Genomic DNA, 25,220 nt, shown 5'->3' with positions numbered 1-25,220 from the left:
TTGATGAATTTAACCCTTGACTTTCCTTTTCTATATTTTCGGCTTCGGGTAAGCGCTGTGATTGCATCCTAATTGACTTAATTACCGAAAATGGCCTTAGACATAAAACTGAACTATCTGATAAAAATTCTATGTAATAATATGCCAGCATTGAAAGAAACAATCAATTTGATAAGAAAAAGCTGCGACTTGTTTTGAAAATGAGGCGTAAAAGGTTACCAGCGAGAATATTCCGTTTGGCATCGGTTGTACCATTATTGGCGACTTTATCGCTTGCGCCGGCAAAACGGAAAAGTACCAAGTATTAAATTGAATTATTTAGGATGATATTAGAACCCTCTTAGGTACTTACGTATTATCGCAACCAGGTTGGCGCGATTTGTAAGTTTGAGTAAAAAAGTATGAATAGAAAGAAAATGTACAATTATTAATTACAGATAATTTTAATACAGTTTTTTATATTATTTTGTTTTAAAATATAAAATAGCAATTAAACCAACAGTTCCATGCAGAAATCCAGCATTTTCGAACTCACTTGTATTGTATCCTTTCCAGCAATCCGAATAAATGATGCTTCCTTCCTTGATATTTTCGCAAATATTTTATACCATTATTGGCGACTTCATCGCTTGCGCCGGCAAAACGGAAAAGTACCAAAGTTTTTTTTTTTTTTTTTTTTTTTTTTTTGTTCAATTTTGCCATTGCACGCTTTGAAATCGTTGGGTTTGTTAATCAAAAATTCGTTAACGTTTCACAAAATATGAAATCGGCAATAAAATAAATTCCAAATTCATGCTTCCATACACCCATATTCGGGTGGAAACGTACGTTATTCAAAACTGGATGGCTCTAGGTACCGTTGTTTTATCACAATGCGAGAAACATGTACACATTTATGCAGATTCCTTATTATTTAATTTCTTTAAATATAATACAGGGTTGGCGATAATATTTGGTGGCAACAATTTGAAATGTGAACCGACTTTTATAGTGAACCAATGCAAATGCCAAAAACGAAATTAGTAGTGGGGGCAAATTGCACCTTTGGACTAATAATTCTTACAGAAAATTCAGTATATTAAAATCAATTCTGTTGTTACACGCGAAAAATAAAATTTAAGCACTCATTATTTAAGTACGCAGGTAAAAAAAATTCATAATCTAAATTAAATCTATATTCACAGAATCACAAACATTATATAACATAAATTCTTTTTGAGAAACATACAATTCTGTGCAAAGTATTAATACAGTCAATAGGCTAAAAGACAACACCGAAGTGCAGAACACGTTTCGATAGTAAATAAGTTAAGACCAAGTCAAACGAATTTCAAAAAATATAAAATTAGTTCAAAAATACTGTATTGAGTGAATTATAAGTATGAAAGCTCATATAAACTAGATGTAGTAATGTAAAGTATATAAAGTAAAGTGCAAATAATCATGCACGGTGTTAAAATTCAAAATACGCAGAATTTTTAAATAAGCTTCATGCAAATCAGGTAAATTCTCAAAAATCATAAAAAGTACACGAAACATGTTCAATATACGCGTGAAAATACGTAAGCAATATTAAACAAGTGTTCAATTTACTTTACACAACATTAAAATTCAATGCACACCAATTACACAGATAAATTTAAATTTTAACAAACACTTATAAAAGTAAAAAAGCAAATTTAAAGCCAAAATTAAAAAAAAAAAAAATAAGCAAATTTAAAGCCAAAATAATTTTAAAAAAAAATTTTAAAAATGTGCAAACATATAAAAGATTTAATTCTCGAACTAATCTACAATATCATTTAAATTCAGAAGCATAAGCAAATCAAGTGCAAAACTAATCCATAAAAATACCTTCACGGTTTAATCCTAGTATCCGGTGCAGACGGGATTCGGCTACTTTTGGCGACTTTATGATGAGCAGTAAAAACGGGACATATACGATGAGTAGTAAACGGGTCATTCAAAGAATTATTTATATATATAGTTATACATAGTATACTATGTATATACACTATAGTATATACTATGTATGTAGGGTATAGTATATAAATTTAAACAAATTTAAATTTTAACAAACACGTATAAAAGTAAAAAAAGAAAAAAAGGCCAAAATAATTTTTAAAAAAATTTTAAAAAAATGTGCAAACTTATAAAAGATTTAATTCTCGAACTAATCTACAATATCATTTAAATTCAGAAGCATAAGCAAATATAGTATATATATAGTATATATATAGACGTTATAGTATATATATAGACGTGTATAGTATATATATATAGACGTTCTTTGGATCATGTTTGGTGTTGGCGATAATTTTCAAAATCGCGCCAAGGCTGCATCGTATACTAGGATTTTACCAAATTCACTAATTTAGCAAATTACAATTAATCAAACAATTTTTTTAAGAAAGCATAAGTGAATGACTGTTGAGCAGGCAGGAGACAGACTTATCATTTATGCAAATTGAGTAGATCCTCAAAAACTTTGAGAATCGAAGTAAATATTTAAAATAAGTTATATGTGAAAAGCTTTAAGCAATATTAATCAAATATTCAATTAACCTTGTACAGCGTGAAATTCCAATACACACCGTTTTTTCAAAGAACAAGAAAATAACATGCATAAACAAACTCACAGGTTAGGCTTTACGGCTCCAGAACTTCAAGCCACCCAAATCCCTTGAAAATGCCTTGCGTGTTATAGTCACTGATTTATTTCAAAACCGGAACACAAATGTAATGTAAAACGAGCACACAAACGTGAAGAAACAACATATTTACCAAAATATAGACACACATCTAACAGCACATTAAATCCCACACAACATGGCCGCTGACATGCGCAGTTCATTCTGTATCTGATTGCCATCCCAATCTGTAAAGTTACTCAATATCGAAACAGAACTAAGTTTGCTTTTCACTCAGTCGTAAATGGTTAGGGTGCTGAACAGAGCATGTGCGTGGTTTTCCACATGTGTAACGTGTATACGAGCCACGTTCCCTTAAAATTTCCTCCACGAAAAAATTCCTTCTCTTTGGCAGGGAGCCGTTGCGTGCTTTACCATAACTTTAATAATAAGCAAATAATAATAATACCTTTATTTTAATATTAATAAAGAAAACCAGACCACAAATGTCTGACTAAAATCGAAACCAAGATTTTTGACGATTTAATTCCTTAGTTGGTGACATGTCATTATCACGTAACAATTTTTAAATCTATTTTGATCTTATTCGGTGACTTTGACTTTTATTTGACGTTTTTATTTTAGTTTAAAAAACTTGATTAGCCCAGAAGGGCTATTAATTTCGTTTTTAATTTTGGCATTTCGACAATTCACTTTTCAAAATGGTGCCACCAAATATTACAGCGATATATTATATTTAAAGACATTAACTAATGAAGAATCTGCATAAAGGGATGCATGTTTCTTGCATTGTGATTAATGGTACCTAAAGCCATCCAATTTTAAATAACGTAATCCTCCATCGAATATGGGCATTGGAAGCCCTAATTTGGAATTTGTTTTATTATCTATTTCATATTTTGCCGGACATTAAAGAATTTTTGATTAACAAATTCAACGATTTGAAAGCGAGCAATGACAACACTGTACGGGAAAAAAAAAAAAAAAAAAAAATTTATCTCCAGATCGCGAGACTGTATATCGGAAGTTCTAAAGATGGGCTGAATTTAAAATTATTTTGCGATATTGCTGATGAATCGAATTTTATGGTTTAAGTGCGGAAGAACATGATATTTAATGAATGAAGATAACGCACAGAACGTTAAAAAAACGCCTCTTTAGGTGTGATGTAAAATATGAAAGCTTTCAATTTTTACTTCCTTGTGCGAAGTAAAAAGGAAATATTGTATTCACGAAAGGTTTCAGGCAGCATATTTCAACGAAAATTTCACCCTCTTTTAAAACGAGAATGATAAAAAGAAATTAATTTATCGTTTTTCTACATTTTTAGAGAAAATGTGTTGTGTTCTGAAGCAGGCATGGAAAGAAAACGTTTTGAGTCTGAGTTTGCCATCTTGGCGCGTTTAACGACGAATTGGCGATATTCGTTTTCCATTTTAGCTTCAATTAAAATGCTCGTCAAATAGCATTGTTATTACATCCAATTTCCCAAACTAAATATGCAAAGCAGTTTCTTCACTCTCTAAATGACGCTCAGTTTATGATGAATGGCGATTTGAATGAAGCAGCTTTCTGCATTATCACAACAGGCATTAGATATCAAACGATAATAAGATTTAGAAGACATCAACAAGAAGGTATCGTGTAAATATTAGGCCTTGTATTATTTCGAATATCCATTTAGGTATGTATTTCTCTTGGCGTTTACAGTTATCGGTCAATGATACTAAAAGGAATGTTACTGGCCTATCTGAGAAATATTCGAAATGACTTTGGCAATGTGAAGCAAACTCTGGATGTGGAACTGCTTATATTGCAAGGCAGACATGGAACAATGTTGCTGAATATACCGTTCACGTTATCACACTTTTATTGCGTGTACTGTTGGGTGGAAGAACGTTTCATCTTAACCTTTTTAGATATCTCAGTAATATTTTGTCTTGATGTTCTTAAATGAGAAAATAATACTTTTCCGGTCAATAGACTGACATTCCGATGGAAAAATAATAATAAAAAAATCTGAAAGATTTCAGATTTTAAATTACGTCTAAAGCGGCGTTTTTACTTCCTTGTACGAAGTAAAAAGGAAGTATTGTAATCGCAAAACGTTTCAGGCAGCATATTTCAACAAAAATATCCATTTTGACCGCTATCGAATGCAATTTAACGAGGATTTTGCGTGATATCTGTACGTAAGGACAGAATAAATACTCTTTTCCTTCAAAAAGATTATAAAACTGCTTTAAAATTAATTCTGAAGAGAATTTTTCGTTGAGTCTGTACGTGCGTACGTACGTATTTCGCATAACTCAAAAACGAGTAGCCTCAGAACGTTGAAATTTTGTATATAGGACTGCTATAACATGTAGATGTGCACCTCGTATATTGGTTGCAATCGGCCGCACCAAACGTATATAAATATATTTATATATATATCCACTCTGTTACCCGGCTCAGTGATCTCAGTTTCTTTACTCTTATATGTTTGTAAATTGTACGTTTTTTGCTTTAAAAATGATTGAATTATGTTGTTTTTATCTTCCGGTTAAGGATTTTATGCCTTTAGTAAATCTGTGTGCAATATTTTTAGAATTATCAGCAATTTTAGAGTTGTTTAATTGCCGCTAAGACTTTTTTTAATGGCGGCCATTGATGTTTACGTTTGAAACAGCAGACTAGTGGATTTGTTGCCAATCTAGAGAAACTTAGCTTCGCAACAACAAAGATTACGCATTCATTTATTATTGCGAATTAAATCATGCTTAATTCTTTCTGGAATTTTTTCGAGGAAATTAGTGTTTCAGATTTACTTCGTAATTTTTAATACAGATATTTTGAGTTTTTATCTATTTTTGCCTTCTCGCGAAGTGAGAACTGAATTAATTAAATGAGAAATACTCAATCGTCTGTGAAAAACTGTTTCTTTTTTGTTTTGCTTGCTTAATTTATTTTATACATCGTTCTAGCTTTATTATAGTATTTGAATAGAACATGTGGCAACGATTAGATAATTCTTTAAATGATATAAATTTTGTGCATTCTGAGTTATAATATGAATGAAATATATGTTAACTGTTATTGGATTATATAACAGTTAAATTAGTTTCCGTTATATAATTATTATATAAGTTAACTGTTATATAATTATTAATACTGTTAAGTGAATCGAGCGCCAGAGTGTGGCTATGGTAAACAAATAGAGAGAATTTTAAAGAATGCATTTATTCTATTGTTGTTTATGCGCTGTCGGCGAAGTAGATTTAATTCAATCCAATAAGTTTAAATGAAATGCAAGAAAAAAAGAGTGTAATTTAATATTCCAATTTAATATTCCAATAGAAGGAAGTCATGTGGTGTACACATCAGATTTTTTTTTAATGTTTTGTGTGTTACTTTTGTTTATTAAATATCATGTTCTTCGTACTTAAACCATAATACTCAGTTCAACAGTAAAATCGCAAAATAATTTTAAAATAAGCATATCATTAGAATGTCCGATACAGAGTCTCGAATGCTAGAGATAATTTTTTCTCCCGGTACAGTGTTTTCATGGCTCGTTTTGAAATCGTATTGTTTGTTAATCAAAATTTTGTTACATTATTAAATATTGGGCGAATATGAAAGTGTTACAAAATATGAAATCGATAATAAAGCAAATTTCAAGTTCAAATTAGGGCTTCCACATTCTCGTACTCTATGGAAGATTACGTTATTCATGTTGTAGGTACCGTTGTTTTATCACAATGCGAGTAACATAGATACAATTATGCAGATTCTTTATTATTTAATTTCTTCAGATATAATAAATTAATTATTTAATTGCTTTTAATATAATACACCGATAATATTCGGTGGCAACAATCTAAAAAGTGAAACAACGCTTACCGTGAATCGACGAAAAATGACAAAACGAAATTAATTGTCCTTCTCGGCAAATTTCCTCTTTGAACTAAAAGACAGTTCAAAACTGTTCTACATCTTCCATTCTACTCGGCCGATTGCCGAAATTAAAATTGCATTTTTCATGCCTCGAAAGCGCGACTTAGGATATGTATTAGATTTATATATAGCGTTGTTCTAATATAGCTATTTTGACACAAAATCGGGATTTTTCGGAAATGGCATGCGAATTTTTTTCCATATTTGGATTCTATGACTCAAACTGCGACTAAGTATTAAATTTTTTAAAATTATGGTACGAAATTTATGAATTAATTCAAAGCCATATTTTGGCGCAATTTTTGTTGTTTGCGCCCAGAATAACTCACTTGGCGAAATTCTTAATCTATGGCAACTTATTTTCCTTTCCCTTTTTACATTGTGCACGAGGGGGGGGGTCACATCGTTCCTACTTTCAAATAATTTTAACAAAGTGCCTAAACCTCATTTGATGTTTCATCGCTTTCAACAAATATGCCGAATTTCAAAACGCGCCAATATATAAATGCACGTATATCTTCGGAAATGTTGAATACAAAACTCTAGTTTTTTGCAGGTATGCTTAGAAGTAGTACATCTACTTTAAGATGATGGTAAAATTTTTATAGATTATAATTCAAAATTGTATTCGAAAAATTTATAAAAATTATTTTAAAATAAATCATAAAAAAATGGACGAATTTTATTTGGAATGAACTTAGATTTCGAAATGTGGAAGGAAAAATCAAATAAGTGCAATAAAATTTACATATTAGTAAATGTATACCGAATTTAATTAACAATGAGAAACTAAAATTAATTTTAACTAATTTAGAGAACTAATTTTTAAAAAACTAGTCGTGCGATTTTGGCATAATTTGAATCGTAGAATCAAAATATGGAAAAACATTGGTATGTCATTTCAGAAAAAGTCCGATTCTGTGTCGAAATACCTATATTAGAACAACCGGTTCCAACATTAGTGTCACGTGACTGCTGCGCGAATTCTGAAAGTCCGGAAATACTTTACATTGCTTTCTATGGGACGAAAAACTGCTGCTCTGCTTGGTCACATAAAATTTAAGTAAAAATGGTTATTTGCTGCAGCGCCTACGGATGTAAAGAAAGTTTTGTGAAAGGAGGACTTGTAACCTTTCATAGGTAAGTTAAAACTGCATGATTTATTATTTTATTTTCAGTACTTTTGTCATTTTACTATCTCTGTTGAATTGGTTGGAAAGTTTCAGACATATTGTATAAGAAAATTGCCGCCGTATATGACATTTTCAGCATGTATTATTAGCATCAAAATGTATTAAATACTGTGACACTATTTACTGGAATCACCCTTTACAAATAATTGAATTTTATATGTTTTTTCCGTGTATTCCGTTGAAATAGAAAGCTGCGCCAATTGGCGTTAACTTTTTTTCGCCAAGTCGTACGCGTTTTGATTTCATAAACAATTACTGCCTGCGATAAAAAAAGAAAAATGCTATTATTAGCATTAAATTATTGAGAAAAGATTGTGCGATATGTTTACTTTGTTAAAAAAAAAAGCTGAAGATCTTGATTCATGCAACATTGAACATAAACAGTTAAACAGCATTATTTTAAAAAACAGATTACTTTTATAAAGTTCAATGCTTTATCATTATTTTCTATAAAATCAATTAAAATAAAAATAACCTGGATTATAATTCTTCATGCATTAATCTACGATGCGGTTAGAAATTTATTGTAATTGAAAAAATGTGATGTGAAAAACTTACCATATTTTAAATAGTATTTAAAAAAAAAGGAGAGTGAGGGAATTTTTAACTGTAATATCGTTTTGATCCTAATAATAAATACTGAGTTGAAGTTTGTTACCGTTTGATACATATTCAATATAAAATATTTGTTATAGTTAATAAGTATTGATCCCCGCCATGACATACATATGAGTGTGGAAATCAGTAATTAAGATTGCATTATTTTGTTCCAGTAATATAATCTCAAGAAAAGAGAGGCAATCGATGGCATAAATACATATAATACAATGTGATTTTCTTTTTCTCTTTAGGATGCAATGCATTAAAATTAAACGAGATTTTTTTACCTTCTCAAATATTATAACAGTAGTGCAATTAATTTTTTAACGTTATTCAAAATTAAAGTTTCCATCTCAATTTTTTATTATTTATTTTAGATTTTCTTCCTAAAATTATTTAACCTAAACATCTTAAACAATGGTGCAAATAATTTAAAGCGATTATTAAAAATATAGATAAAATATTCAGGAAAAAGGGGGTTAAGTTATATCTAAATATAACTGTAAAAAATCGAACAACCTAATTCGAGGCCGTTGTCTGCTGACTGCTAGCAGACGGAAATAAAAAGCACTACCAGCCATATCAAAAGCGGGCCAAACTGGCGATGAACAGCCTAAGCTATCACTCCCCAAGAGCGCCAAGAGCATTAGTCACGTGGTATATGTTGGAGACACGCTAGCAGACGAATTCTCTGTGGGTGAGCCATCTACCTGTTATATGAAGTCGTTGGTTGGTCGTCGAATGTATGGACAGAGTATCTTAGTGCATCGTCGACTTTTATCTGAGAGTGTGCTGAGCTCCGAGAACGACCGAACCGAGTCGGGAGCTGTACTCTAGTGTAGAGTCGAGTGCATCGTGAGTTTTAGCGTTTAGCTGGAGGGTACGTAGAGTTCCGAGAACGATTAAGCCGAGTCGGGAGCTGTAGTCTGGTGCTTTGCCGTGAAGCTCTCTTCACCGTTATAATCTAATAGCTTGAAAGCTCTGTCGCAAATTGTTTCAGCGTGTTTACAGTAGCTCTTCGACGACTGTAAAAGCATTTTTGGAGCTGTCTTGAGTAATACTGGCTAATAAATTATGTTTTGATGCTTCATCAAGTGTTGTCATCGTTATTGACTCCAAAACCACGAACCTTTAACGTGAAGAGAGAAAAAAAAGTGTAACTATAGCCTAAGTCACGCACTCAAGTTAAATTTCGTCAATCAACGCAATAGAACGGGAGATTTGAAATGTCCCATATTGCGCAGTGTACAAAACATTTATTTACTTTAACTATTATATTACTTATTGACTTAAAACTTTATTTCATCTAATAGCAATTACTTTAAATTTTTCTAAGTAATGCAATATTCCTTTTAACATTTCTTCTTCTTCTTCAATGGCTTGACAGCACTGGGTGTTGCCTGGCCTTCTCCAGAAGTCTTCTGGGCTAATCTTTAGAATATGGTAACAGGTAGTTTGGCGAGATTTTGGTAAGGCGATAAAGGCTACTAGCTAGGACATTAGCAATAATCTGAGTTCGAATCACAGGTTACTACACAGTTCGAATCACAGGTTATTTTGTCTCAGAGAAATAAATGAGAGATCACGAGACATGTCATGTGACATTTCATCGAAAAATTCCGATCGTTATTTTAGCTAATGAGCCCTTAAAAACAATTTCTCTGCTAAAGTGCAGAATCGCCCATTTATTTGTTTGGCGCTTTTTACAAGAGTAAGAAGAATTGGATTTTTGTCAATTTTCTTTAACTTTTTAAGTGAAAATAGGTCGATGTGTACATAGATAAAGTCAAGAGTGTGCGCAATGCCATTTTTGTACAATTCTGGGATGTTTTTTTAAGTGAAAATAGATCGACGTGCACATGGATACCGTGTATATGCAATTCTTAAAAACGCGGCAAGCAGTGGGCGATTCTGCACTTTCTCCCAATTTCGCACCTAATCTTCGTCATGATTAAGCATTTGTGTTCCATAAAAAGTTCTAGTATATGGGTAATTCGGCTAGCAGATTGTTGGAAAAATGTTGAGTAAAAAAAAACATGCCTTTACTTCGTGAAAACAAAATGGCGTCCAAAACAAAACTAGCAGGTTGCTGTAGCAGGGTTGGTCGCCAAATTTTTGCCAAAAAATCGCCAAGTTACCATAATGTAAAGATTCACCGTCTTCTGCATGCATCTCTACTTTTGGCAACTCTTTTCCAGTTTAAAAATATTAAGATATATTTTGACACAATCAATCCGTCTTTTGCGGGGGGGGGGGTCTGCCTTGAGGTCTATTTCCCGTGGGCTTAGCCAGAAAGATTTTCTTGCAGCAACGATTTCCATTCCTTCTAGCCAAACAATTCTTGTTACGATACAAAAGCGTAACTGAGGATTATATTATCCAGACCATCATGAACGATATATACGGTATATTCCGCCGTACAACACGCATTTTTAACACAAAAAATAAGACCGGAATTTACGGTTAAGCGTTATACGGCACATTTAATCGAGGAATTTCCTTATTTTGCATACAAAATTATTTTGATACCTTTCCTGAGATTCTCAACTTCCTCTTACATTTCCTCGCCATGATGTAAATTTAAAGTGAGGTGAGTATTTAAACGGGTGAATCTGAGTTTATTCAAAGCGTGTTTTCCCTAGCCAGCACACGTTTCGTTGCTATCTCCTTGTTTCACTAATACGCCCTTGGTCCTTTCGGATTAATTTTTATTCCTGTTAGGTTTCGTTGAGTCAGCCTAAGTTAGCCGTACTTTTAGCTTGCTAATCCAACAGTATTAGACTAATTAGACTTTTCATTTACTTATTTTCTACGTTTGAGTTTCACAGCAAGTTGACGGTGTTATTAGTTGGAATTAATAAAGGGTTATTTTAACCCTTCTTCTGTGCTGGTATTTCAGTCACGCCCCTGCGAGAATTCGCCAAGTTCATTGTAGGATCTAATTTAGTTTATGTGGAATAGAAGAGATAGATCTTACAATAAAAATGATACATTTAAAAAAAAAGGTAAAGCTGACCATGCAAATATTTGATTTCTACATGTAACTAAATACTGTTACTGGAAATTTTCTTTGACCCAGTTCACTGTACTTTCTTCTAGGATAGACCATTTTTTCACTCTTTTTCACAAAGCACATTTATTCTTTGACTAATTAATTATTGTGATATTATTTGCTTTCCTCTCAAGTGTGGAGCTTTCGCAAATACCAAACATCCTTGCTGCAGCACGATTTCCATTTTTTTTTTTTTTTTTTTTTTTCGTAAATTGAATGACTTTGCATTTGAAACCACCACTATGTTTGTTTCGTCTGGCAGCAGCTATATTTACTACTGAAAGGAACACTAGATGAATATATATATCAGCTAAAGCAATTGCGATTTTTTAAGGGGATTCGTACACCTTAAACCCCTCATGATCTTCGAATATGTGACAGTTGCGAGAATTGGGATATTTTATTTATTTTAAAAGCAATTACTTCCAATTTTTTACAGCTGACTACATAATATAGCTGCTTTGGAAACTAGTAACCAGAAAGTTTGTGTTGCCACAAATATTTTTGTAATTTAATCCTCTTTGTGACAAAATATTTCGCCATGTTTCCACCTTGCGCGCATGATATTTTAAAAATGGCTAATGGTACATACTTGAGATTGGATGGAATTCTTTATATGGGCACTATTTTCTAACTGAACCAAAAATCTGATAAATATTTTAATATTGAAAAATTTTATGGACGAAAACATTAAAATTTTTTTTTAATAAAATACATTTTATAAACTCAACTCAAAATAAAATAAAAATTTAGCGTGAAATTTTTAGAAGTTTAGGTTCACAGTAGTTTGCAGATGCTATAAAAGCTATATATTAAATATGGAATCAAATTATGAAATAGAATGTTTTAAACTTTGCGCGCAAGTTGGAAACATGACGAAAAATGTTGTCACAAAGCGGATTAAATTATAAAAATATATGTGGCAAAGCAAACTTTCTGATGACTATTTCAGAAAGCAGCTATGTTATGTAGTCAGCTGTAAAAAGTTGGTAGTGATTACTTTTAAAATAAATAAGTTATCCCAATTCTTGCAACAGTCACCTATTCGAACATCTTATGGGTTTTAAGGTGTATGAGTCCCCTTAAAGCCTTCGATGTTCACTTCAAAATCACTGCTTCAAATGATTACCGAAAGAGAAAAAAAATCTAACTCCTCATTCAACGAATTCATTCAGGTTGGATGTGCTCTAAAGTAGCATTCTTTTCTGCATTTGCATTGAATACAATCTAACTGCTCATTCAACGAATTCATTCTGGTTGGATATGCTCTATAGTAGCATTCTTTTCTACATTTGCATTGAATACAATCTAACTCCTCATTCAACGAATTTATTCAGGTTGGAAGTGCTCTACAGCAGCATTCTTTTCTACATTTGCATTGAATACAATCTAACTCATTATTCAACGAATTTATTCAGGTTGGAAGTACTCTACAGCAGCATTCTTTTCTACATTTGCATTGAATACAATCTAGCTCCTTATTCAATGAATTTATTCAGGTTGGAAGTGCTCTACAGCAGCATTCTTTTCTACATTTGCATTGAATACAATCTAACTCCTCATTCAACGAATTTATTCAGGTTGGAAGTGCTCTACAGCAGCATTCTTTTCTACATTTGCATTGAATACAATCTAACTCCTCATTCAACGAATTTATTCAGGTTGGAAGTGCTCTACAGCAGCATTCTTTTCTACATTTGCATTGAATACAATCTAACTCCTTATTCAACGAAATCATTAAGGTTGGAAAGTGCTCTAGAGTAGCATTCTTTTCTAGAGTAGCATTGAATAAGATCTAACTCATCATTCAACGAATTCATTCAGGTTGGAAGTGTGCTACAGTAGTATACATTTCTACATTTGCATTGAATACAATCTAACTGCTCATTCAACGAATTCATTCTGGTTGAAGTGCTCTACAGTTGCATTCTTTTCTACATTTGTATTGAATAAAATCTAACTAATTCAACGAATTTATTCAGGTTGGAAGTGTGCTACAGTAGCATTCTCTTCTACATTTGCATTGAATACAATCTACCCTCTTTTCCAGAATATTTACTTCCTCGAGCATTTCCATGCACACATCTATTGTTCCCTTTATCGCTTGTCATTGCGGTTTTCATTGTTCGAAAGGCTACCATTGTTGGTATTCCAAATTACTTACCCTCTTCCTCGAAACTCTGGAATGACATTCTTGTGCACATCTGCACATGAAAGACTTCTAAAGATAACATCACAGCAGATGTATCTTTCGGGCTTCTTGGCAAAGAAAAGGATGCGTGTTATACGGCGAATACACCTAAATTTTTTTTTTCAAAAAGTGTAGTTTGAAATTACAAGTGCGCGCTATATGCCGCCATATACGATAGATCGATTTCCTGTAGTAGACTGTTTGCAGGTAGTAAAATTGTCTGTGTTACTTCACAAAAGTCAGTGAATTTAGGCTGAAAATTATTTCCTTTCACAAATACTACATGTTTACGAAAAAAACTGAAGATTTTATAAGAGGTTTTAAACATGTTTGTCCATTTTCGGAAGCATAAGGCATAAAAAAAATATTTCTTATTATTTTGTAACGGCCGAGTACTTACATATTAGGCATTGGCAAGAGAAATGGAGTCATCCACCTATAATTTTACAGCCTTACTACCAAATATATGACACGGATGCATCTCAAGGGCGACAGATATTATACAAATAACGAAAAGAGGAATCACATTACGAAGATCATATGTTTACTCGGGATTTGACTCAAGCCATCGTTTAGCCTTCCATAATAATGAGGTTCTTCTAGGTTTTATAACATCTGCTGGACAATGTCGGCACAGATTTACATTTTTACTCCAGATTTTCAAAATAAAACGCTCTCTGGTGAAGCTATTTGTAACTAAATTTTTTTTCACTGAACGACATTTTTATCCCTTCACTATTCTTATCCCTTCGCCCGCCACAAAATTTCACAATTTTCTGATCATTGGTTTCGTTTGTAGGCAGCTTTGAAGTAAGGTTCTTTAATTATAGACACTCTGTAGTATATCAAGCTGTCCAACTATGAGACTGGAAGAAGCAGAAAATATAATTAAAAGAATTTTCCTCATGTTATAAGGTATTTCTCCCGCCTTCTTGGCATACCTTCGTGGTGTGGTGGTCAGCACGCTGGGCGCGTATTCCAGAGGCCCGCGGTTGGATTCCCGGCAAACGCGTTTGCTCATTTTTCATCACTCCTGCTTAAAAGTAATAACCAAATGTCTCTACAGTGGCGCCCGACCGCCTTCTTGGCATGCCTTCGTGGTGTGGTGCTCTGCACGCTGGGAGTGTATTCCAGTGGTCCGCGGTTGGATTCCCTGCAAAGGCATTCCTGATTGTTCAATTCTCCTTAAAAATAAACTTAATGTTTCTACAGTGTGATGTAAACATGTTATCTTAATTTGCCGAAATAGTTTAGAATCATCTTGCATCTAATAAACTGTTAACAAACTTAAACAAAGGTTCTAATATTTACAAAGTATTTTTAATTTAATTGCACTGTCTACACAGATACACTTTCCATTGTAAAAATTTGAGTTAATTCTTACTTTATGTCGTTTTGTTATTAAGGAGACTCATACACCTTAAACCCCTCATGATCTTCGAATATGTGACTGTTGCAAGAATTTACATATTTTATTTATTTTAAAAGCAATTACTTCCAACCTTTTACAGCTGATTACATAATATAGCTGCTTTGGAAACTAGTAACCAGAAAGTTTGTGTTGCCACAAATATTTTTTGTAATTTAATCCTCTTTGTGATAAAATATTTAGCCATGTTTCCACCTTGCAGCACGATATTTTAAAAATGGCCAATGGTACATACTTGAAATTTGATGGAATTCTTTATATGGGCACTATTTTCGAACTGAACTAACAATCTGATGAATATTTTAATATTGAAAAATTTTATGGACGAAAACATTACAAATTTTGTTAATAAAATACATTTTATAAACTCAACTCAAAATAAAATAAAAATTTAACAAGAAATTTTTAGAATTTTAGGTTCACAGTAGTTTCCAAATGTTATAAAAGCTATATATTAAATATGGAATTAAATTATGAAACAGAATGTTTTAAACTGTGCGCTCAAGTTGGAAACAGGGCGAAATATTTTGTCAGAAAGAGGATTAAATTATAAAAATATTTGTGGCAACACAAACTTTCTGGTTACTAGTTTCTAAAGCAGCTATATGATGTAGTCAGCTGTAGAAAGTTGGAAGTAATTGCTTTTAAAATAAATAAGTTATCTCAATTCTTGCAACAGTCACCTATTCGAACATCTTACGGGTTTTAAGGTGTATGAGTCCCCTTAAGAAAGTTTTTTTTTTTTTTTTTGTCAAAAAAGTTTGAAAATAAAGTTTTAGCTTTTACTTTGATGAAGAGTAGTTAAAGGAAAACAGTTATCAGAATCGCATCGTGTACCTCTTCGTTAGAAATTACCTGCAGCATCCTAGCTCTGAGTTGTGTCTGTCTGCTTCTCAACATATATACTCGAGTCGATTTATTTTGCGCAACCGTCGCCCAGATGAATTCTAATGTATTCGAAAAGTCAAACAGTATTCATTAGGGTCAAAGAATGAGTTTAGACTGATGCTGGACTAAATTAAGAGTTATAATCATAATTAACGAAATAAAGTCATTGCGTAAGGACTGAATTTTCCCGAGCCGATATTTCCTGTTATTTCTCGGAGGAAAAGGAATCGTGAAGCTACAAGGGTCTTTTTTTCAATCGCTGTTCAACACTGTATAAAATGGGAAGAATAGTGTGTAGAAAGTTACTGAACATTATAACTCAGTCAGTTATTACTTCCTTGTACGAAGTAAAAAGGAAGTGTTGTAATCGCGAAAAGTTTCAGGCAACATATTTCAACGAAAATATCCATTTTGACAGCTATCTAATGCAATTTAACAATATTTTTGCGTGACATCTGTACGTAAGGACAGGATAAAGGACTTTTCCCCCCAAAAAATTGTAAAACCAATTCAAAATGAATTCTGAAGAGAATTTTTCGTTGCGTCTGTGCGTACGCATCTGTCATAACTCAAAAACGAGTAGCCTCAGAACGTTGAAATTTTGTATAGGACAGCTATAATATGTAGATGTGCACCTCGGGTTTTGGTTGCAATCGGCAACTCCAAAAGTATATAAATATACGTATATATATATATATATTTGTAATAATAAAATTCCATAATCAAGAATAAACTTAAAATTCTAACTGTATGTCTTTTCATTTTTAATGGCGAAGTTCTTTTACTTGAAAGTACGTGGAATTAAATCCACAGCCCCGTAGTCAATTTGTTTTTCCCGCCTTTTCTACACGTACAGTTATAGAATGTTCTCGAGATATTTAAAGCAAACTGGATTGGCTGACGAGACTGATGTCATTTCTTGGAAGCTCCGCCTTTCCAGATGCTATAAAAGGACTCGCAAAAGGAATATCGGGGCTTTTTCTTAAATGTCACGATGCAGTAAACTACATACAAAAGGTTATTAGTAATTCTTTTTATTTACTCCGGATATCTGATTTTGTAACTGTTATTTCTCCTGAATAATAATAAATGGATCCTGTTTTTTAAACTTATCGTCTGATAATTTAAACTACGACTACATTCATGATTCTTCACCAATGTATTTATTCCGGACAAAAGCTGGTACATCACACACACACATATATATATAGATATATAGATATCCACTCTGTTACTCGCCTCAGTGATCTCAGTTTTTTTTATTCTTATATGTTTGTAAATTGTGCATTTTTTGCTTTAAAAATGATTGAATTATGTTGTTCTTATCTTCCGGTTACGGTATTTATGCCTTTAGTAAATTTGTATGCCATATTTTTAGAATTATCAACAATTTAAAAGTTGTTCAAGTGCCGCTAAGCCTAATCATTTTTTCCATGGCGGTCATTGCTTGTTTTGCATTTGAAATAGCAGAATAGTAGATTTGTTGCCAATCTACAGAAAGTAAGCTTCGCAACAACAAAGATAACGCCTTCTTTTATTATTGCGAATTAAGTCATGCTTGATCCATTCTGGAATTTATTCGAGGAAATAAGTGTTTAAGATGTACTGCATAATTTGAAATACAGTCATCTTGAGTTTTAATGTATTTTTGCCTTGTCTCGAACTGAATTAATAGAATGAGAAATGCTGAATCGTCTGCGAAAAACTGCTTCCTTTTTGTTGTTGTTCTTTCCCTAATTTCTTTTATACATCGTTTTAGATTTATTATACGTATTTGAATAAGACAGGTGGCAACGATTAGATAATTCTTAAGATGATATAAATTTTGTGCATTCTGAGTTATAATATGAACGAAACACAACGCTGTTAAGTGAACCTAGCGCCAGAGTGTCGCTATGGTAAACAAATATAGTGAATTTTAAAGATTGCATTTGTTTTTTTGTGGTTTATGCGCTATCGACGAAGCAGATTAATTCAGTCCAATAAGTTTAAATGAAATGCAAGAAAAAATGGGTTTAGTTTAATATTCCGTACAAGGAAGTCATGTGGTGCACACAGCAGATTTTTTTATACGAGCGGAAGCTTCCGATGCCAGTTAAGTTAGATTCAGAGTAACGCATCTAAGAACAGAGACAACGATAACGCTGTAATGTTTCTCCAATAAAGATGAAAAAATACGATTTGAAGACATATATTTTTCATTTTGATGCAATATGGAACCTACGAAAAAATTTCTATAAACCAATTCTCTCTCATTATATCAGCAACAATGGCACACAGTTTTTAATGATTTTCGTCTTTCTAATCAAATGGTCGTAAAAGCTCAAGATCCATTTAATATTTCCCTTATATTCAATAGTAGTCGATTGAATGTGGCAAAAAAAATCAGAAATGATTATAAATTAATAACGCGAATAAAGAAACAAACACACACTTAGACATTCCTCTTTATATAGAGAGATTTTGTAAATATTACAAATTTTTGATTAACAAAGTTAACAATTTGGAAACGAGCAGTGGCAACACTTTTCGAAATAAAGCATTGTTATCTCTAAGGCGCGAAAAATGAGAGCCACTGCGAAAAATGAGAGCGAAAATTATTTTTATTTAATATTTCTGACTTTAGATACTTTTTTTTGGAAGAAAGTGGACGACAACCTTTCCCAGGACATAGAAAAGAATTGTAGAAAGGTTGGTGACGACAGCTATACTAGTGACCAAGTTAACGAGAACACACAAACAATCTTCTTTATACATATACAGTCCAGAACAAAAAAAATCCGACAGACCAAGAAGGATTCGTCCCATGGAGACAAAAATTGGTGGATAGGAAATGTACGGAATAGAAAATGATTAAAATTTCAGAACAACTGTATGATTTATTTCAGAGTTACATAGTTGAAAAATAAAGAGCCCAATAAGGTGCTGACCCACCTCTAGCCTGGATGCAAGCAGCCCCAAGGCGTGGCATAGAGTGAAAAGCTCCGGATGCATAATGGCAAACCGCACATTTAGTTGATCAATGTTAAACGAATTTCCTTACAGCGCATGCCCAAGAGAGAATTTGGCGCAATTTTAAAAGAAGATAAATACGATATATAGTTGATATTGTGTTATTTTGGGTTTAAACAGTTCGAGGTTTTAAAACGTGTCAGGTGTAAGCTGCTTCATTACTTGAAGTGTAAATGTCGAATACCCAAATTTTCTTTTAAAAAGGATTACAAAAGAGGAAACATTACAAGATATATTAGCTGATTATACTTCTGAGGAATAAAAACAATTCAGTATTTACCATACGTTCCATTCATATATACTTTAACAAATTAAGAATTAAATCTAGTTTACATTACTGAATTAAAGATCAAATAAATTACTGTAAATGAAATAGACTGTTGCAATTGTAAACAGTCGATAAGACCTACATCACGAATAGGCTTGTGTAGGGTTGCTTGTGCTTAGTCGCCGGTATTTTCTCCCACGCCAGTGGTACACCACTGAGCATACGCAGTAAGCGAAATTCGTTAACATTGACCAACTCAATGTGCGATTTGCCATTAAGCCTCCCGGATCATCTTCTGCGTTACTTCTTGCCAAATTTGCTTCATCAGGCTAGGTCATCAACATTCCCTGGTAGATGCTGTAGCATTCCCATCATATCCCAGACATGCTCGATGGGAGAAAGATTTGGTGATCTGCCTGGCCAAGGAAGTGGTAAGACAGTTCATAGCAGCACGGGGCTTATGTGATCTGGCATTACCTTGCTGAAAAATAAGGCCAGGGTACTGCGAAAGAAACGGTAGTAAAACAGGTCTCAGAACGTCGTCGACGTACCGCTGTGCTGTAAGTGTGCATCTACCAAAATGGTTCGGCTATCAAGGGAAATGGCACCCCAGACCATAATTCCTGGTGGAGAGCATGTGTGGCGACCAATAGTGAAAGCAGAATCGGCACGCTGCTCTGAGGGTCTCCAGAAAAGTCTTCGATGATCGTCATGACACAAGTCGAATGAACGAGACAACTTCTGTCCTAAGGCTGCCAATAGGCGCCAATCAGAATTAAATGCCGTCCTGCCACATGAACAATCTACCATGTTGCCACCCCACAGAGCAAGGTACACCAGTACAAGGCAGTACCAGTACGGTCCCTGCCGAGCCTTACTCTGTCCCGAGGGCCCTCAGGTCTTCTGTGAAGACTGTTTGTTTGCCCCCGTGGTTGAGACCATGGAGGTAGGAAGTAAGATAGAGTCGCCCTAAACAAGTTTCTCCGTACCCTGCTCTGAAGCACCGGCGATCCCTACGTGGTGACCAAAACATTGGGTCATTTACCATTGACTTCTATGGGATTTGACGCGTTCGGGTGTAAATATTTTGTAATTACGTCGCAAATATACATATAAATGTATATATTTTCTTTTTCTACAACACTTCAGAGTCCTAAGTATGTGAAAACAACATATTTTTAAACAACATTTCATTCTGAACGGAATTAAATGCTATACTTTTCACAGGATAGTTTTCTCAGAATGGTTTAATTTGAATGAAATATTTTTAGAAGTTTTCGTTAATTACATTAGAAAAAAAAATTAAGGTAATTCGATTTTATTCGGTTAAGGTACAAAAATTAAGATCAAAGTTTATTGTATTATTAATATTAAAATTATGCATTATTTCTTTTCTATTTATAGAGCTTCTTCCTAAAATATTCTTAAATATGACATGATTTTTTAGCTTCTTTTAAATCGAAAAATGTAAGTCAATTTATAATTAATGCTTTATTCGGTTCATTTTTAAATTAGAGAATTATTAGGAATTAGCGAAATCTGAAAGGGAATAAAATAAGTTTTTTTTTTAAGTATTATTTAAAACTTGTAACTGAGTTATTATAAAATGTAAAGGGAATAATTCTTTTAATTATACTTATCATATTTTTTTTTACCCTTCATTTCAACAATACATATTCCAAAATTCTTTATTACGTTCTTAAGTGCGCATCTCATAGCATTTGCTTTACAATACCTTTTAACAGATTGCTTTCCAATACGAACAATTCTTGCTTAAATAGTTTTATAACGTATTTGTCAACAGGATTTCAATTTATGTTTACAATTCAATATTAAGGTTATTATATATTTAGATAACATTTATAATCATTATAAATTAGATACATTTAATCATTAAATTTCTTCACAGTACTTTCACAGTTGTTTATAAGTGAATAAATTCTTCATTTCAAATGCATTTATAAATAATTTAATAAATATTTAAGTATTTTGTCAAAGGCAGATACATGCTTTTTGCAAGCACATGCATAAATACCCATACATATTTCCGATTTATCATTTCTTGCATGTGCAAATCTTTAATTTCTGTGCATTCACTATATTTTTCGTGTAAAGTAATTTACACTAATTTACCATACACCCGAAAGTTTTACATAAAAAATATATATGAATATAATTTGAATGAAAATTATAAGTATTATTTTTAATACCCACTCAAAGGCCAGTTTTTCTTCAAAATTCCTCCACGATGGCCTCTCTCTCTTTAGGCAGATAGCCCTTGCATGCGTTACTCTATTTAATAAAAACTTAATCTGACCTATGTGCCTAATTATAAATATTTTAACATACATAATTTTATATTTACATTTAGCCATCAAGTTTCAAACTTTTCAAATCTTCTAGAAAATAAATTTTGGCAGATCTCTTTTAGCAATTTTCTTAAAATCTATATTTTTGTAGTGCAACAGCTTAGAATTTTATAAAACAAATTCATAACCAAAATAGCTGTTGTTAGTCATCGAAAAATAACCAAGATGTGATTTTTGCGTAAATGTCAGTAAACTATACAAATTGCTATTATCCATCACACTATGAATGTTTCTTTCATGCGAGAGTGTCCTTTTTTCGATTTCTGTGGAACTGTCGTGTGTCCAAATACTATCAGAATCTTGTCAAGCGGGCTTCTGAATGTAAACAAAGAACACCCCGTCTGGTGACCCAAGCTTCAAAGCAGTGCTTCACTTCTAGCGCGGAATGGCCCCTCCTCCCTTTCCTACCTGGTTGAGACTGCCTAGGTACAGATCCTAACCAGTGCTTCCCAAGGATTCCCCTGAATTAACCCCCGGGGGGGGGGAGATTCACGACACAGTTGGAAAAGGGATTCGTCGCTAAAGAGTATACGACCTCAGCCAGCATCATTCCAACCTGATCGAGCGAAGCCCCACTGTAATCTGGCTCGAGAGATTGCAGGCGTAAGTGACAGGTGGCGTAACGGTCAGCACGAAGGTAGATTTCGCTCTATCAACCCTCTGTGGATGGTCATAGTGGACACTAGTGTGCGGGTTGCACGTCTGATGGTTGATGAATCAGCTGTGACAGCTGATCTGGCAATCAGTCTGTCCTCCCTATCTGCTGTGGCCCTAAGTCGACCGCTACCATCATGACGCTGAATCTGCCATTGTTCACCCATTCGTGCCAGCGTCTTCTAATCTCAGCATCGCTTCGACTCATATGACGAGAGATTCTCCGATTTGCCCAACCTATCTCTATCAGTTCAATGATACGACATCTTTCAAACTCTGACAGTTGCTTGTAAATGAGATCGAATTTTGCTGCGAGGCTTTTTTCAGTCATTGAAAGGTATCCTAAACTGCAATCCTGCAGAAAATTTTAACAACATACTTTGATACTTTAGGGGTTATACTGGGGTTCTACCACATTAGAGCTGTAATTCCCAATAACCAGAACACGAGTCCCCGGGGGGGGGGCATGACTTTAAGAATACAGCAATAGAAACCTAGAACAGGAGAACATCAGTAAAGAAGCCGAAGAAATAGCCAAAGTTCCCTGAGAAGGCGGTGGAAAGATCGAAACGAAATCATTATAGGTGTTATAGAAAAATGCTATGGCTGAGTATTGAACGGTGGATCTATCAGTTTATAGCAGAATACTTTACCACAGAGCTATGCCATTATGGTGATATTTCTGTAGAAATCAAGAGTCCTGCAGTTGTAGATAGAGGAGAGCTTTAAAAGTTTGCGTTAAGCTGATTTATAATATGCGCAGTGTATGGTCTATCGTAGTAATCTTCATCAACAATTTCGTAGTTTAAAACATTTGAAAAATCAGCAGAATGGTTAATTATGGCCTTGTTAAAGAAGTTTTCATCGAGCTTGTTTAGATAGTCGCGAACATAATCGATTCGCAGGTGTCCATGGAGATTTTTATTCCTAATGTAGAATGGTTCAATAAAGCGTTTCTCCAAAAATAAATTCTTAATTTAATTTAATTAATTAAAAGTCTCTTGTTTTATTTCCCTACATGTCATTTTGACATTTATTAGCCCAAAGGGCTATTAATTTCCTTTTGGCATTTTACGTTGATTCACTATAAATGTCGGTTATCAATGTCGGTTAATATTGTTGCCAAAAATATTATCGCCCTGTATTAAAATTGAAGAAATTAAATAATGAAGAATCTGCATAAATATATGTATGTTTCTCTCATTGTCATAAAACAACGGTACCTAGAGCCATCCAGTTTTGAATAACGTAATCTTCCACCGAATATGGATATTTGGAAATCTTAATTTGGAATTTGAAATTTGTTTTATTATCGATTTCATATTTTGTAACATTTTAACGAATTTTTGATTAACAAACTGAAGGATTTCAAAACGAAGCATGGCAACATTGTACGAAAAAAAAAACCATTTTTATCTCTAATGCGCGAGACTGTGTATCGGAAATTCTAAAGATATGCTCATTTAAGGGGACTCATACACCTTAAACCCCTCATGATCTTCGAATATGTAACTGTTGCAAGAATTGGGATATTTTAAAAGCAATTACTTCCAACGTTTTACAGCTGACTACATAATACAGCTGTGGAAACTAGTAACCAGAAAGTTTGTGTTGCCACAAATATTTTTGTAATTTAATCCTCTTTGCGACAAAATATTTCGCCATGTTTCCACCTTGCGCGCATGATATTTTAAAAATGGCTAATGGTACATACTTGAAATTGAATGGAATTCTTCATATGGGCACTATTTTCTAACTCAACCAACAATCTGATGAATATTTTAATAATGAAAAATTTTATGGACGAAAACATTACAAATTTTGTTAATAAAATACATTTTATAAACTCAAAATCAAATAAAAATTCAACATGAAATTTTTAGAATTTTAGATTCACAGTAGTTTCCAACTGTTATAAAAGCTACATATTAAATATGGAATTAAATTACGAAACAGAATGTTTTAAACTGTGCTCGCAAGTTGGAAACAGGACGAAAAATGTTGTCACAAAGCGGATAAAATTATAAAAATATTTGTGGCAACACAAACTTTTTGATTACTATTTCAGAAAGCAGCTATATGATGTAGTCAGCTGTAAAAAGTTGGTAGTAATTGTTTTTAAATAAATAAGTTATCCCAATTCTTGCAACAGTCACGTATTGGAACATCTTATGGGTTTTAAGATGTATGAGTCCCCTTAAAAATTATTTTGCGATATTTCTATTGAATTGGATATTATGGTTTAAGTGAAAAAGAACATGATATTTAATAAATAATTGTAACATACAAAACGTTAAAAAAAACCTTTCTTTTAGGCGTAATATAAAATCTGAAAACCTTCAGAATTTAGGAAGTTTGCTAAGAAGCAAAGCTCTAGCTACGGCGCTATCTTTGAAACTCGAGCTGTTAGTGAAATTTCCACGGCAGAAATCAGAACTGATGAAGAAAATACGGCATAACGCTTTATGTTTACACACTTCTTTACAAACGTTTAGAAACTTCAAAAACGTAAAAAGTAAATTTCTTCTTCAATCAGTTGTGTACTTAATTTTTTCAATTTAACCTAATGCAATATTACAGCATAATTTATTCGACTTCACACACCCGTAATGCAAAATGTATTTCTAGATTAAAATTTCCAACTCTTGCGTTATTATTTTAACACTAATTAGGTTAATTCCCTAATTAATTTATTTATAAGCTTTAATATAGGATGTTTAATTCGTAATTAAGTATTTATATGCTGTAATTATTGTTACTTAACCTAATTAAAATCTTACGAATAAACTGAGAAACACTGAAACGATATTAATATTACCTATAATAATTAATTTCGTAATTAATTTAGATTACCGCAGATTTATTCTTGAATTTTTTTCGAATTTGCTGATATCATTCGAATTTATTTAAGAATATAATCAGGGAAAATTTAGAGATATCTAGAAGCAAGAATAAAGCACAGAAGGTTTTAATT

At 32.9% G+C, this 25,220-nt stretch overlaps 1 protein-coding gene across 3 annotated transcripts in view; it reads right to left on the bottom strand.

Annotated features, from left to right (window-relative positions):
• LOC118183731 (neuronal acetylcholine receptor subunit alpha-2-like) overlaps positions 1-25,220 on the bottom strand; it is a 938,599-nt gene that overhangs the window by 185,725 nt on the left and 727,654 nt on the right. The window contains exon 1 of one of the 3 annotated variants that reach the window (XM_085812612.1): positions 2,640-2,830. The exons of the other annotated variants lie outside the window; for them this stretch is intronic. The gene's annotated coding sequence lies outside the window, so the exon portion shown is untranslated. Of the gene's footprint in view, positions 1-2,639; positions 2,831-25,220 lie in introns of those variants that run through there. 3 annotated transcript variants of the gene reach the window in all.

Source organism: Stegodyphus dumicola, chromosome 3, assembly GCF_044657685.1.
Source record: "Stegodyphus dumicola isolate Sdum_Otavi_A_Nest chromosome 3, ASM4465768v1".
Lineage (NCBI taxonomy): Eukaryota > Metazoa > Arthropoda > Arachnida > Araneae > Eresidae > Stegodyphus > Stegodyphus dumicola.
This window is presented reverse-complemented; position numbering and strand designations above follow the sequence as displayed.